A 13,127-nucleotide genomic window follows, 5' to 3' on the forward strand; every position below is an offset into this window, starting at 1 on the left:
GTTTTGCAGAAGATAAGAGTTTTGAAAAAAAAAAAGTCACATTTCCACAGAGCGGAACAAAACCACCGTGAAATCTGTCTATTACACAGATATGTACTCTACATTGTGTATTATTTAGCGTTAACTTGTATTGCTGTGTACAAAACCATATCTCTTATGATTTTGTTCCTCACCATTGCACTGACCAGAAACGTAGCAAAGACATGGTTGAAAAAAAATAAAAACATGGAAAACATAAACACCAAAATAAATTAAATGTATACCGGAAGAAGACGGTAAATAATAAAAGAAGATGAAAGGAAATAAAGAAGAGCGACAATGAATGAGGAATGTTAAACACCTTGACAAGACAAACTATCAATTTGCAATTGTTTACTTTTCACTCGATCATGCATAGCAAACAATGTGAAAGCTTATAATTCCGGACATCGCCACGACACGGCGTTGCCTCATCTTACATTTTATTCTTTCAAAATTAAGATAAGCATCCTGGAAATCCTCCCTCCCCCTCCTCCAGCAGTGTTACCCCTTCTGTCTCTCCTTTTTTACCAAGTGACCTTCCTGGATTGCGCATCGTGTGCCCATAGGAGGCGCGCAGGTCGTGTGACGTCACTGTTACGTATATAAACTAGCGGGTCAAAGCTCCCCTCTTGTATAATAAGATCAGTGTCTTTCTTCTTTGGTGGTTCGTAAAATTGTACCGCTGTGACGCGAAGCTAATCTCCGTCGCCGCTTCCTGGTTACTACAACAATAAGGTACGGAACTTTTTTTTTTCATCTCTCTCTCTCTCTAACTTACAAATCCCGCTTGGTCCGACGACTTAACTCTCGCGCTTACTTCACTCACCAAATTCAATGTTAAGGTCAGCTCCTAGCGGCCTGGACAATATACACGGAAGAGAAATGTGCATCAAATGAAAATTTAAAAGCACCGGTGTGCATCATTTAGTTCTTTACGTAAAATATGCTTTTTAAAGTTTTTTGTTCCGGTGATAATAGCGTATTTAAAGAAATAATTCAGTGAAATGCATCAAGTAATCAGAGGAAGCACTTCTACGGCATAAAGTACGTTAACAGAAAGAAAAGAAGCGATGTTTCATAGGTTTCTTGTAGTTTTTTTTTTTAAAGATGTATGGATACTTTTAAAAAAGAGTGCTCAGCTTTAATTAAATTTTACACGGTTTAACGTGTCACTGGTGTCAAAAGATGTTCAGTGTAGATTACGTTTCGAAATATGGTGAAAATTTAAATTTTGAAGACGGAAGTTCCCAACAAGTAACTACACAATACAAAGTATATATTAAAGACACCATTAATAGAATTCACAGGTTACTTTAAATCAACAGCCATGGAGAGTTGAACAATTTATATGTATGTGAATCATCGTTAAAAATAAGAAATAAAAAAAAAAAGATGAGAACGGGAAAGAATTCAGAGAGATCGATTATAGCAATTCTGCTGAATTAAATTCATAGTATTTTCTCTCGTGTGACTTTTTTAAAAATATATTTAAAAACCTAGTGTGTGATTTTCGGCATGTCAAGTGCACACATATATTGGTTTCTCGCTTTGTTCGCAAAAGTAGGGAATGCTTTTTCAAAATTATAATTATTAGAACATAAATAATACAGTATAATATTAATATTAATATTAATATTAATATTCATAATAATAAAAGTATTTATTTGCCTACCTTTATTAAAATAATGAATTCAAAGTGAGAGTTACTTGTCTACGATTATTAGGGAAATTCATTCAAAGTGTGATTTATTTGCTTAAGATTATTAGGGAAATACATTCAAAGTTCGATTTATTTCCTTTATTACGGAAATACATTCAAAATTCGAGTTACTTGCCTGCGATTATTAGGGAAATACATTTAAAGTGCGATTTACTTGCTTAAAGTCATTATGGAAATAAATTCAAAATACGGGTTACTTACCTACGATTATTAGGGAAACACATTCGAAGTGCGATTTATTTCCTTTATTACGGAAATACATTCAAATTTCGAGTTACTTGCCTGCGATTATTAGGGAAATACATTTAAAGTGTGATTTACTTGCTTATGGTCATTATGGAAATAAATTCAAAATACGGGTTACTTACCTACGATTATTAAGGAAACACATTCGAAGTGCGATTTATTTGTTTAATGTTTTAATAGGGAAATACATTCAAAATGCGAGTTGCTTGCCTACGATTATTAGGGAAACACATTCAAAGTGTGATTTATTTGCTCAAGTTCATTAGGAAAATACATTGCCTACGATTATTAGAAAAACACATCCAAGGAGCGATTTATTTGTTTAAGATTATTAGGGAAATACATTCAAAGTGCAAGTTATTTGTATACTGTTATTAGGGAAACACTTTCAAAGTGATGTTTACTTCCTTAAGAAAGATCAGGAAAATACGTTCAAAATGCGATTTACTTGTCTAGGATTAATAGGAACATACATTCAAAGTGTGATTTATTTGCTCCAGCTTATTTTAAAAGAATACATTCAAAGTGTGTAAAAAGAAATATGGTGTATTAATTGTACGTTGTATGCAAGTAAACAGATTTTCTGTTCCTTTCTATAATTTTGGACAAATCAATGTGAATGAAAAAGTTTTATTAATATCTTTAGAAAGGAACACGTTAAAAGTTCTTATTTCGCGTTCTAAATAAAGTAAATATGCGTGAGGTGCAAAAATTTTATTTGTGGAGAAATTATAGATTCAAACATTAGTACTTTTGCCGTCATTAAATTGTCTAAAAAAAAAGCACTCATTCGGTAAATATTTATACTTAAGGAAATATTTCTTAACGGTGCTGCATACATGCGCTTCTTTATCTTTTAGCCCGTAATTTATAGAACGAGTTTAAACTGTCATTTTAATGATTTCAGTTTACTAATTTCTTGAAATTTATTTAAAGTCACTTACTGAACAAAATTTAAATATAATTTTAATATTTTATCATCAAATTTAATTATTTAAGAAATATTATATTTATATACAGTGTAAATTCATTTAGAAAACCGCAAGGGACACTTTCCTAGACTTCAAGAATTTCAGTTCATTAAAGTCTATATATTACAATGCTAGATTCATATGTTTGTGGTCAAGATTCTGTTTATATGTTTGTGGTCAATTCCGTTTATACGTTTGTGGCCAGTTCTTATCGACGATAAGATCTCGGAAACCACAAGCTCAAGAAACGTGTTGTTTCCACTGGTCTGTTTCAAATTTTGTGTAGATCTGCCAGTTCTCATTCAAATTAAAAAAAAAAAATCGTGCCGTTATTGTTCTATTAAACATTTTAGGGGCCGTTTTGAGCCCATAAGATTAATATTGTAGCTAGGGCGAATATAAGGTTAATTTCCTTGTTAGGCAACCAGCAGAAGAGTTATGTATAGCGGGTTGAGGGACATTGCAAGCGCTTTGCTTAAATCTGAATGGCAAAAACTTACTTCAAATTCCTCAAGAGGCGTACTCGGATGGATATGGATTTATAAGAAAAAAATATGTTTCCATTTGATATCAAGTCCCTACAAATCAAACACAAACTCACTCCAACATATATACATTAAATGCTATGTTTGTATGTTTGTCAATAGCAATTCACTCCCTTTGTCGACTTATATGTGCTGTCCTGTCGACTTATATATGTGTAAGGAGATTCATGGTTATAACAGAACGATGCGCTGAGTAGACAGCACAGGTTCAACTAGTAAACAATTAAAATGCCAGTTTATTTCAAAGAGAATAGAAACATAATTCCCCATTTAAATTAATGGACTAAAAATCAAATGCGTATGTGTCCAAATTTGATATGAAAAATTGATTTAACTTTATAGCTTACTTCAATGCAGTTAAGAGTATTTTTTTTATTAAAATCAAAGGCCTCCAATCTTCCTTTTCTATTGACAAAGACAATGTTAATATAAACACTTAATAGGTCTAAAAAAAAGTTCTTCTGACATTTGTGTGCTATCTTCGTTGGAGAAATTATACGTAATCACTAAGCCGTTTTATGTTATACACATTCATCATATATATGTTTTAAGACTATACCGAGATCATGCATCGAGGCTTGATGATGAGATGGTGAAAGTGGAAGGAAACAGAAGAACTTCGAGAAAACCCACGTACATCCTGGGCAATATGAAAACTGAATTTTTCTATTTTCCGGATACAGTCACATAGAATACAATACATTGTATTGCTTAGAAATTTGTTGGGAAGGAAGTTAAACTATCAAAGTAGCAGCAATAATCAACACCTGGTTCAATGTAAAATCATTATGATGCGTCTGTAAATGTAACCGACTGTGACGAAGATCTAAAAAGATACACATGAATATTTTTCAATTCCTATGCATTATAATGCTAATTCTGCAATATTAATATGAATGTAAGAAATATAATATCCTACACATATAAACAATGCATTTCACATTTAGATCTAATTGTAGAACACCATTACAGGACAGATTAATTGCAAACAATAAGTTACATGTCAGAAGTATCGATAAAAGACACGTCACGGTCTTAAGAGTCGGTGCGTGTCCTTTTGACGAAATTTATCATAACCAGATTGGCTAACTCTATCTCCTATTTAAATATTCTCTAAAAATAATCAATATATAGTCTTTGAAGCATCACCTAACTAAACTACTGCATTATGATTATATTTCACTTATTTCACGTAAGTTACAACTAGTATATGTTGATCCTAATTGTTTCTTCTCCACTTTCTATGACCCCGCGTAACGTAGTCGCTAACGCTTTCGTCACTTGTGCGAGAGTTCCCGGGTTCCTTTCCCAGTGGAGACATTCGGTCGGAAAAGTCCAAAAGCTTTTTCACGCCAGCCATCCTGAATGAGGTTTTCTTGAGTTTTCCTCATTCACACCAGACAAATGCCGGGATGGTACCTAACATATAGGTTCCAGGCCGCTTCCTGGCTTCCTCAATCTTTTCTTCCTTCCCTTTTCTCGGATAGTGTGATCGCCGAAGGACACCAACCTTCATACGTGATTGGCTAACATGGCCATAGATGCCGAAAGCTTAGAAATCTAATTCCTAATCCTAATTATAACTCATAGATATCTTTCTCATTTTCTTCGGCTCAGTAAGATCTATCGATTAGTGTATGTCTCATCTTTGGATTTTTTACCATTAAATGATAAGAATATCGTAGATTTTTTTTTTAAAAAAAGAATACATACAGTTGTATTATAATTCAATACGATTTTACTAACTAGAAAACACGGGTTCGGCTCCCATGTAGTAACATTCTTGTGCAGTTATTTGCACTCTTGACACAAGTCAGCACGTGTTGTTTGAGAGAAGTGGTTTTCAATCAAACTCGAAGACAGCAAGGGTGAATGACCACTTTACTTCCTCCTTCAATTCACAGAGAGAGAAAAAATATGCGGGAAGTGACAACTAAACACTCCTACGTACGTACATATACTCACAGCAAGATGTTACACACAAGAAAACCTTTTATTGAAGGTCATATGCTCAACGATAGGTAGACTGAAGAATTAACTATTTATCGTTTAAAATCTAATATAAATAAAATTGACAGTTTGTGTGCGGCCTGGGGATCAAACGAGTGGACCAAAAGTTACCAAATTTGGATCATGGGTACCTTGGTCCAGACCCCAGACCAAGACAAATCCATTTTTTTAAAAAAATCGAACCAGGGGTGTCTCAGGGGGGCGTTTACCGGAACATGTAAAAGTAGTAGAAAATAACCGATATTAGTGTCGAATTCATAGTTTTCACGGTCACTGAGATCAATGGTGAAACTCCGGTCGCAACCACCCCATTCGGCTGCGGGGCGGAGGTCACCAGGGGAGAGCGGCGTGGATATATACCAAGACATGTAAAAATAATACAAAATGACCGATATTAGTGACAAATCCATAATTTTCGCAGTCGCTGAGATCAATGGCGTATTCCCACAGGCATTGACTTCCAAATACAGCTCCCATGGGAAGAATGGATATTTGAGCTAGTTATATATAAATCCTAAATTAAATTTCCTGGTGGTGCTGTATAATCTATGATTGAGTATGATGTACCAAATGATACACGTTCAAGTACATATTGCCTGCTTCTATAGTTAACACATTACTTCTTAACGCGCCATTATTTCTAGATTTGTGAGCCTGGGTTCGAAACTTCATAACTTCTTTCATTCAATTCCACAATATATTTTCGTATATATAACAATACTGTCTAAAGTAGAATATGGTATTAAAATTGTACAACTCTCCAATACCTACAAAGTGCTATAATCCAGTGATTCTGAATCTATGGGTCAGTATACTTTCTTAGATTTTGAGGAAATATTGATAAATCATAATGGCATCGTAACGGATATGGAAAGAGGCCTAAGAATTCCGCGAAATACATATTAAGAACATTAATGTAGTAATATGTCTTGAAAGATCAGTTTGACAGTTTTTAGGTGTATATTTGTCAATTTACGTAAATAGTTAATTTCACAAGGAGTTAATTTATTTAGGAAAGGCAACTTAGAGGCGAAGTAAAGTTCAAAAAAAAAAAAAAAAAAAAAAAAAGGAAAGGAACTTCAAGTGAAACAATTTCGATAAGGGGCCTGAAGAGAAAGAAGTGTGATAGAGCATCATTAATTAGACAACTCAAGTTTTATCTCCGACTTGTTCTCATCAACTTATTCTTTTCTTCCTGAAGTTATTATATCCTTTCAATTCTGATTAGCATGTAATAATAAACACACACACACACATTGGTTAATTTATATCATTTCAGTACGACGTTAACTGCAGCAATTTTGAGTTTGGAGTAAGACACTAAGGTTACGTTTTGTTTAAAGTGTAGTAACTTGCTGTAACTTGCAATTCACGTTAAGTTTATTGTCTCTGAAGATGGATCTGCCAATCGAAAAGTCCGAGAATAATTGCTATAAACTAAAATAGCTAGTATTGTTAAGACGTTCTTCATTGGTAAACAGTTCGTCTGTAAATTAATTGAAAGTCATTTGCTTTAGAGACAGTTAATAATTCGAAACTTCTATTAGTCAACAATTAGAAACTTTTACCTGTGAACACTTGAAATTTCCATTAGTCAAGAGTTCCCCTCATAGCTATGTGGTTAACATTTCCGTTCCCAGCGCAAGAGACCCTGGTTCTATTGCTGGTGCGGGCTCATGTACTTCGGATCCCATGTTAAGATGTAGGTGTACGTCTCATATAGCCTCGTTGCTAAAAGGGACGCTAAATTCTAATCCAACCAACTTCTATCAGGTGCAATCGGAAACCTTTTCTTAATGACTGGAAACTTCTAATACTCAATAATTGGGAATTCCTATTAGGAAAATTCCATACTGGTCGAGAGTTGGAAACTTCTATTCATGAACAATTGAAACATCTATTATCCAACAAAGAAAAGTTCCTGTATATTTTAGATTATAGCATTTTGTATGTGCGAACAAGTTAATGAAATTTTGGGACTGTTTAATTTTCTGCCCTATATTGAAAAATATAAACTTAAGGCAGTAAAATCCAACGAAGAGTCTTAATCAAAGTAAGTCTTTAATTACCTCACAATTTTGGATAAACAGTGAAGATTCTTGTATTCCGACGGGAATCGACCACCCATATTAAAAGAATAGTCACGTGTTAACTATTTCACTAATCACAAATTAATAGTTCATATTCATATTATAATCTACAGGGTAACTTTCTATGACACGAAACAAATGGGCTGAAATGCTGTGACAAAATATAACTTTCACATATGCTTATGCTCATATTGATGTTTTGCTTCGAAATAAACATAGAGGCACCTGTGTATGTTTTCTATTAATAACAGAACATTGTAAACAGTTCTTTTTAATCTTAATTGTCCCTACAAACGTTTTAAGTTTCGAAGAAGAGAACTAAAATCTTAGAGCCTTTGTATTATTATTATTATTATTATTATTATTATTATTATTATTATTATTATTATTATTATTATTATTATTATTATTATTATTATTATTATTATTATTTTCATCTTTATTGTATTCAGTATGAAAATGTCCATAATTAGCACTACAAACACGTTGGAGAAAGTAGAATAATTGAGGTACCGGTAGATGTTATTTACGCTGTTGTCAGGCACTATAAGAATTAATGTTTAAATATGAAAGTTTAATTAAATTCATCACAAATTCCAAAGAGAGCACCATATTCCAAAGGAAATTTTACATTTGTTTGATTGTTTGATGACAATATTTCCCTTACCTTACAGTAGGTCAATGCTGTTGCTCAGAGTTAGATTCTAGGTCGCTCCTGTGAACCTTGTGGTTGACAGACATTCTTCGCGTTAAGTTGTCTCGATACACTCTTGCTTTAACCTAACTTTTCATGTTAATTCAATTGTAATTTCAGATGTTCGAAGAAGCAAAGGAACGTGGGAAACTGCGTCTCCTCCTTTTATCTTAAAAAAAAAAAAAGTTTCTGTGGCCTACTTCAAAGAATATTTTCATCTGAACTTGATTTCTATTGTCTTCTTTATTATAAACAATACTGTGAAGTTAAGATTTCATATCGTTTTATGATGACCTTCCTTTTGTAAGAAAAAATATGGAGGGCAAGGCATATTAGATCCAACATTCCATGTATAACAGCAGGGGCACACCCATGGGGAATCCACCAGGTCCGAACCTCCTCCAGCAGGTCCGAACTTCCTGACTCAACTAACGTTTGTGCACTTTCTCAATGGAACTATACTTGTTTAAGTACCCGGCTATTTGAGGCGATCGCAAAGCGTATTTATTGCTCATGCGTACTCCTGGAATACGCTGACCATGTATTTAAATGTACATGGCTAATCATAAACGCGAAAGCAATAAAATCGCTGAGAAAACGTCAGCTCGAGCGTATTTGGTGCGGGTCGGAACAATAGACCGCCTGCTGTTTAAAAGATTTCAAAATGAAGGAAAAAAAGGAAAGACGTGTTGTCAGGCAAAGGGATTGTAGCAAGAAACAGCTGCTTGGAAGATGGTTTGTGCAGAGTATTGGAACTCTGCTATTACACACCTGGACCTGGCAAAAAGACCTGGAAACCCTGTCTGGCTCACAGTATGATTTACACATCTGGTGAAAGTAAAATTACTGAATAGCCACTTTGGCCGCGTTTGCTACAGGGGGTAACGCTTTCTCAAATAGCCTACTCCTAAGGGTTAGGCTATTTGAGAATGCGTTTTCGAAGCGTTACCCCCCGTTGCGAACGCGACCAAGGTGGCTATTCGGTAATTTTACTTTATCCAAAGCTATAAATCATACTGCGGACCAGGCAGGGTTTCCAGGTCTTTTTTGCCGGGTCTAGGTCTATAATAACAGAGTTCCAATACTCTGCACAAAGCATCTTCCAAGCAGCTATTTCTTGCTAAAAATCCCCTTGCCTAGCAACACGTCTTTCCTTTTTTCCCTTCCTTTAGACATCTTTTAAACAGCAGGCGGTCTATTGTTTCGAAACGCACCAAATACGTTCGAGCTGATGTTTTATCTGCGTTTTTATTGCTTTCGTGTTTGTGATTAGCCATCCACATTTAAATACATGATCAGCGTATTCCAAGCGTACGCATGAATAATAAAAACGCGTGGCGAACGCTTGTGAATAGCCATGGGCTAACAGGGAAATGTTTGATGTATCATGAAAATTTGACCCTACAGTTCATCTGTACTTTTTCTTTTATAAAAACAATTTAGTTCTATCATTTCTGAAGATACAAGGATTTTACGATTACTTATCGTCTTTTCGGGTGCAGAATAATACCCGTTCAATACTACATAGACGTGGTGGCTTGTATTAATAGAGTCCCGTCCCCAAAGCTTGGATCCATCTCAAGAAAAATTTCTGGGGCGCGCCAGTAGGCCTATTAGGGTCACCTAGACCATTCGGGATTTCTTTTGGACCAACACTGCAGCCGTATTGTATTATGATATTATTCCCGCTTCATTCTACTTTTATTTATTTGTACGGTACATTTTTCTGGTCATTACAGGCATGTATGGCCTTAAGCCCGTAACGTGAGAGAGATGACGTCCCTCGGAGAGCACACTATCGGTGGAAGGGGTGATTGAGACCTGTGTGTTAGGTACCATCCTGGCTTTTGTCTGGTGTGAATGAGAAAACCCATGAAAATCTTTATTTAGGATGACTCGCCTGTTAAAGCTATTACACTTTTTTCGATCGAATTTCCTCAACGGGAATCAAACCTAGGACCGCTCGTATAAACGGTGAGAGCATTAGCGACTACTACACACGGTGTCATTTCTTCCTTTATTCATCTCGTTTAATATTTGAACGAATATTCACATTTATTGTCGCCTTTTTAATCAACGAGACATGAAGACCCTTAAATTATATACTTATGTTAAATTCAATTTAACTAACTAACTCTATGGCCTATAGAACCCGGAAGCTCAATGCCGTGTTCACAAAACTCTCCATTGACTTCTACCCTTTGCCAACTGGATCCAGTTTCTACTTTGTATTCCTAATTCTGCGAGGTCGATTTTAATATTGTCCTCCAACGTAAGCTTAGGTCTTCCTAATGGTCGTTTTCCAGTTAAAACTTTGAAAGCACCGCTACTCTCTTTCATTCTGGCTACATAGCATACCCACCTGAGCCTCCTTAACTTGATGACCCTAACAATGTTTAGTAAACGGTATTAATTTTGCAGTTCTTCGCAATGAAGTTTCCGCCATTCCTAATTCGCGTTCCTCTTCGGTTCGAATATTCGTCTCAGGATTGTATTCTGAAACACTTTTAGTCTGCGTTTTTCCCTCAGAGTAAGCGACACCAAATTGATAATTAACTTTTAAATATATCGAAATATCGGTATCAAGAATATTACTCATCGATATATCGATATTTTTGATGTCATATTTAGACTTTTTATATTTGTTATTTCGGTATTTTTTTTAAAAAATATTTTTATATATGGATCAAGTTTTGATGTTTTTGTTGATATGTGTTTTTGATTTCGAAATCCGGGTACCATGCAAACCATAACCGTAGGATTAACAAATAGGCAGTAGTGTTGCAGATAAAGCGAGACGAGAAACAAGGTTCTATTCTCGGGTCATAAATTTTGCTGGAACCTCGTCTCTTCCGGATTCTCGGAAAGCTTCTTCTCGTCTCGTTTTACAAGTTTATGTGCAAAATTTATGCTCTGTGATGTTTTTTCATAATTTCATGTAAAAGTTATCAAAATCTTTTCGCGTCAGAGGGGGACCATGAAGGGTGTGATATAACATTATCCAAACTATGTTTATTATTGGAATATGCAGTGTGTAATGAGTTGCGTATTTTTAAACGTCGACACATTTTCTTTATTATGTTCGTATAATCGCTTTATCAGTTTATAGTTTTTTAAAATATGAACCATGTAATACTAATAGCTTTGAGATGTAAGATGTAATAAACCAACGTTGCTTACAAGAGGCTTGCCTCGAATTTACAAAATTCTTATTGTTTCGTGGGCAACAATCCCCTACGGTCCCTACTCGTGCGCTACTGGTTTTGTGCCTTCACCTACCTACTCTAACCATCTCGGTATTATGGTATATATACTATACCGTGTGTCAGAAAAATATCCCCATTTTCCTCAAATTCCCGTTTTCATTTATACGATACGGACATGCGAATAGTACCATTTGAAAGGTTGCTATATTGTGAAGAGAATGAAGTACGAACCAAAATCTTAAGATAAATAGCGATGAAAGTCTAAAGTTTACCTTAAAAATTCTAAAATTCCAAAACGGTTAAGTACATAGGTAATGTCCTATAGCATGAATTCAAGCAGCACGATTAAATAAAACGATACATCAGAATAAGAAATGGTTCTGACAACATTTTGAAAGTTAGTAATATTCTATGCTAATTCTTTTCTTAATGCATTTACATAATTTTGCTAATACATATTATTTTTGGTTTACCCACATCATCAATTTACTAGAGTGAAAACTCAAAGCAGAGATTATTACTCTCCAATAAAGTGTTGCATGATGGATCTCACTGTTTTAGTCATATTTGATACATTTCGTGTTCTTTTCCTAGTGTATTCGTGTGTTTAATAAAGGTGCCTTTCAACAGGCTTCCAAAACGGTATGTCGCGCAGCGTCATAGGGTGTATCGTCCAGACGTTTTATGCCTTCGAGAAGACCTATAAGTCTAGAGACTATACGATACATTTATTTTTGCTAATGAAGTAAGAATCCATTTCGGCTTGCAACAGCAGTAACAATACGCAATTCTTACGTAACCTATGATACAGTGGTCGTTTAGTAAAAGCACTGCTTACCAATCCGTCGTCTCCCCCAATTTTCACATTTTTTTTTCAAATATTGTGAAAATCACATATTAATATTTAAAAAAAAACTTGTTTGCGTAATTATGTACATTTAGTGGTTTGACTATGGTACTTACTGAAATAATTTGGGTTAATGATACATTATTGACAAAGAATGTCTTCAAATCAATAACGATGTCATTGACTTAGATGACGGGCTGGGATTACTTAAAAGAAATTTCAATATTGTGGTTGGTTTTTGCAAAAATTTGAAAATAAAGAGCGAAAAAGCAGAGAAAACGCTAATAAGAGTCTTTTAACAGTTCATCATTCTTTTCCTTAATTTGTTACAAGTATAAAATGCCATTGAGATGAAAAATGTGTTTGGTTCGATTGGTTTAATATGGTCTCTCTAGTTCCAGAAAATATCAAGAGAATTCATTTACAGATGAATTTAAATCTTTACCCGATTATAACTTTTACCTAAAGCAGACAGATGATTAATGACAGTGAATGATTATGAAAGAATTGGTTGAGAGGGATTCAAAGAGAAAACAGAAGTATCGCGAGAAAACCCACGGACATTATGTTGTTAACAACAAGCTCACATGCCCTCATTCCTAATCTATATCTTAGTCGTGTGCTTTTTCATGCACTAAGTCCTGCGTTGGATTCCTGGATGTTTTGAGCATCGAAAACACACTACAGTGATTCATTTTAAACTGCAGGCATCGTCCTATATAGCCTCGCTGCTGACAAATGACGTAAATGCAAATCAATCAATCGTCCTATATAGCC

General features: G+C 34.7%; 1 protein-coding gene across 1 annotated transcript in view; it reads left to right on the plus strand.

The window, feature by feature from the left end:
- The first annotated feature begins 611 nt into the window (after positions 1-611).
- LOC145664833 (uncharacterized) overlaps positions 612-13,127 on the plus strand; it is a 131,971-nt gene continuing 119,455 nt past the window's right edge. Inside the window, exon 1 of the mRNA XM_081731832.1 lies at positions 612-756. The gene's annotated coding sequence lies outside the window, so the exon portion shown is untranslated. The remainder of the gene's footprint in view (positions 757-13,127) is intronic.

This window comes from Thermobia domestica, chromosome 11, assembly GCF_964235325.1.
Source record: "Thermobia domestica chromosome 11, izTheDome1.hap1.1, whole genome shotgun sequence".
Taxonomy (NCBI): domain Eukaryota; kingdom Metazoa; phylum Arthropoda; class Insecta; order Zygentoma; family Lepismatidae; genus Thermobia; species Thermobia domestica.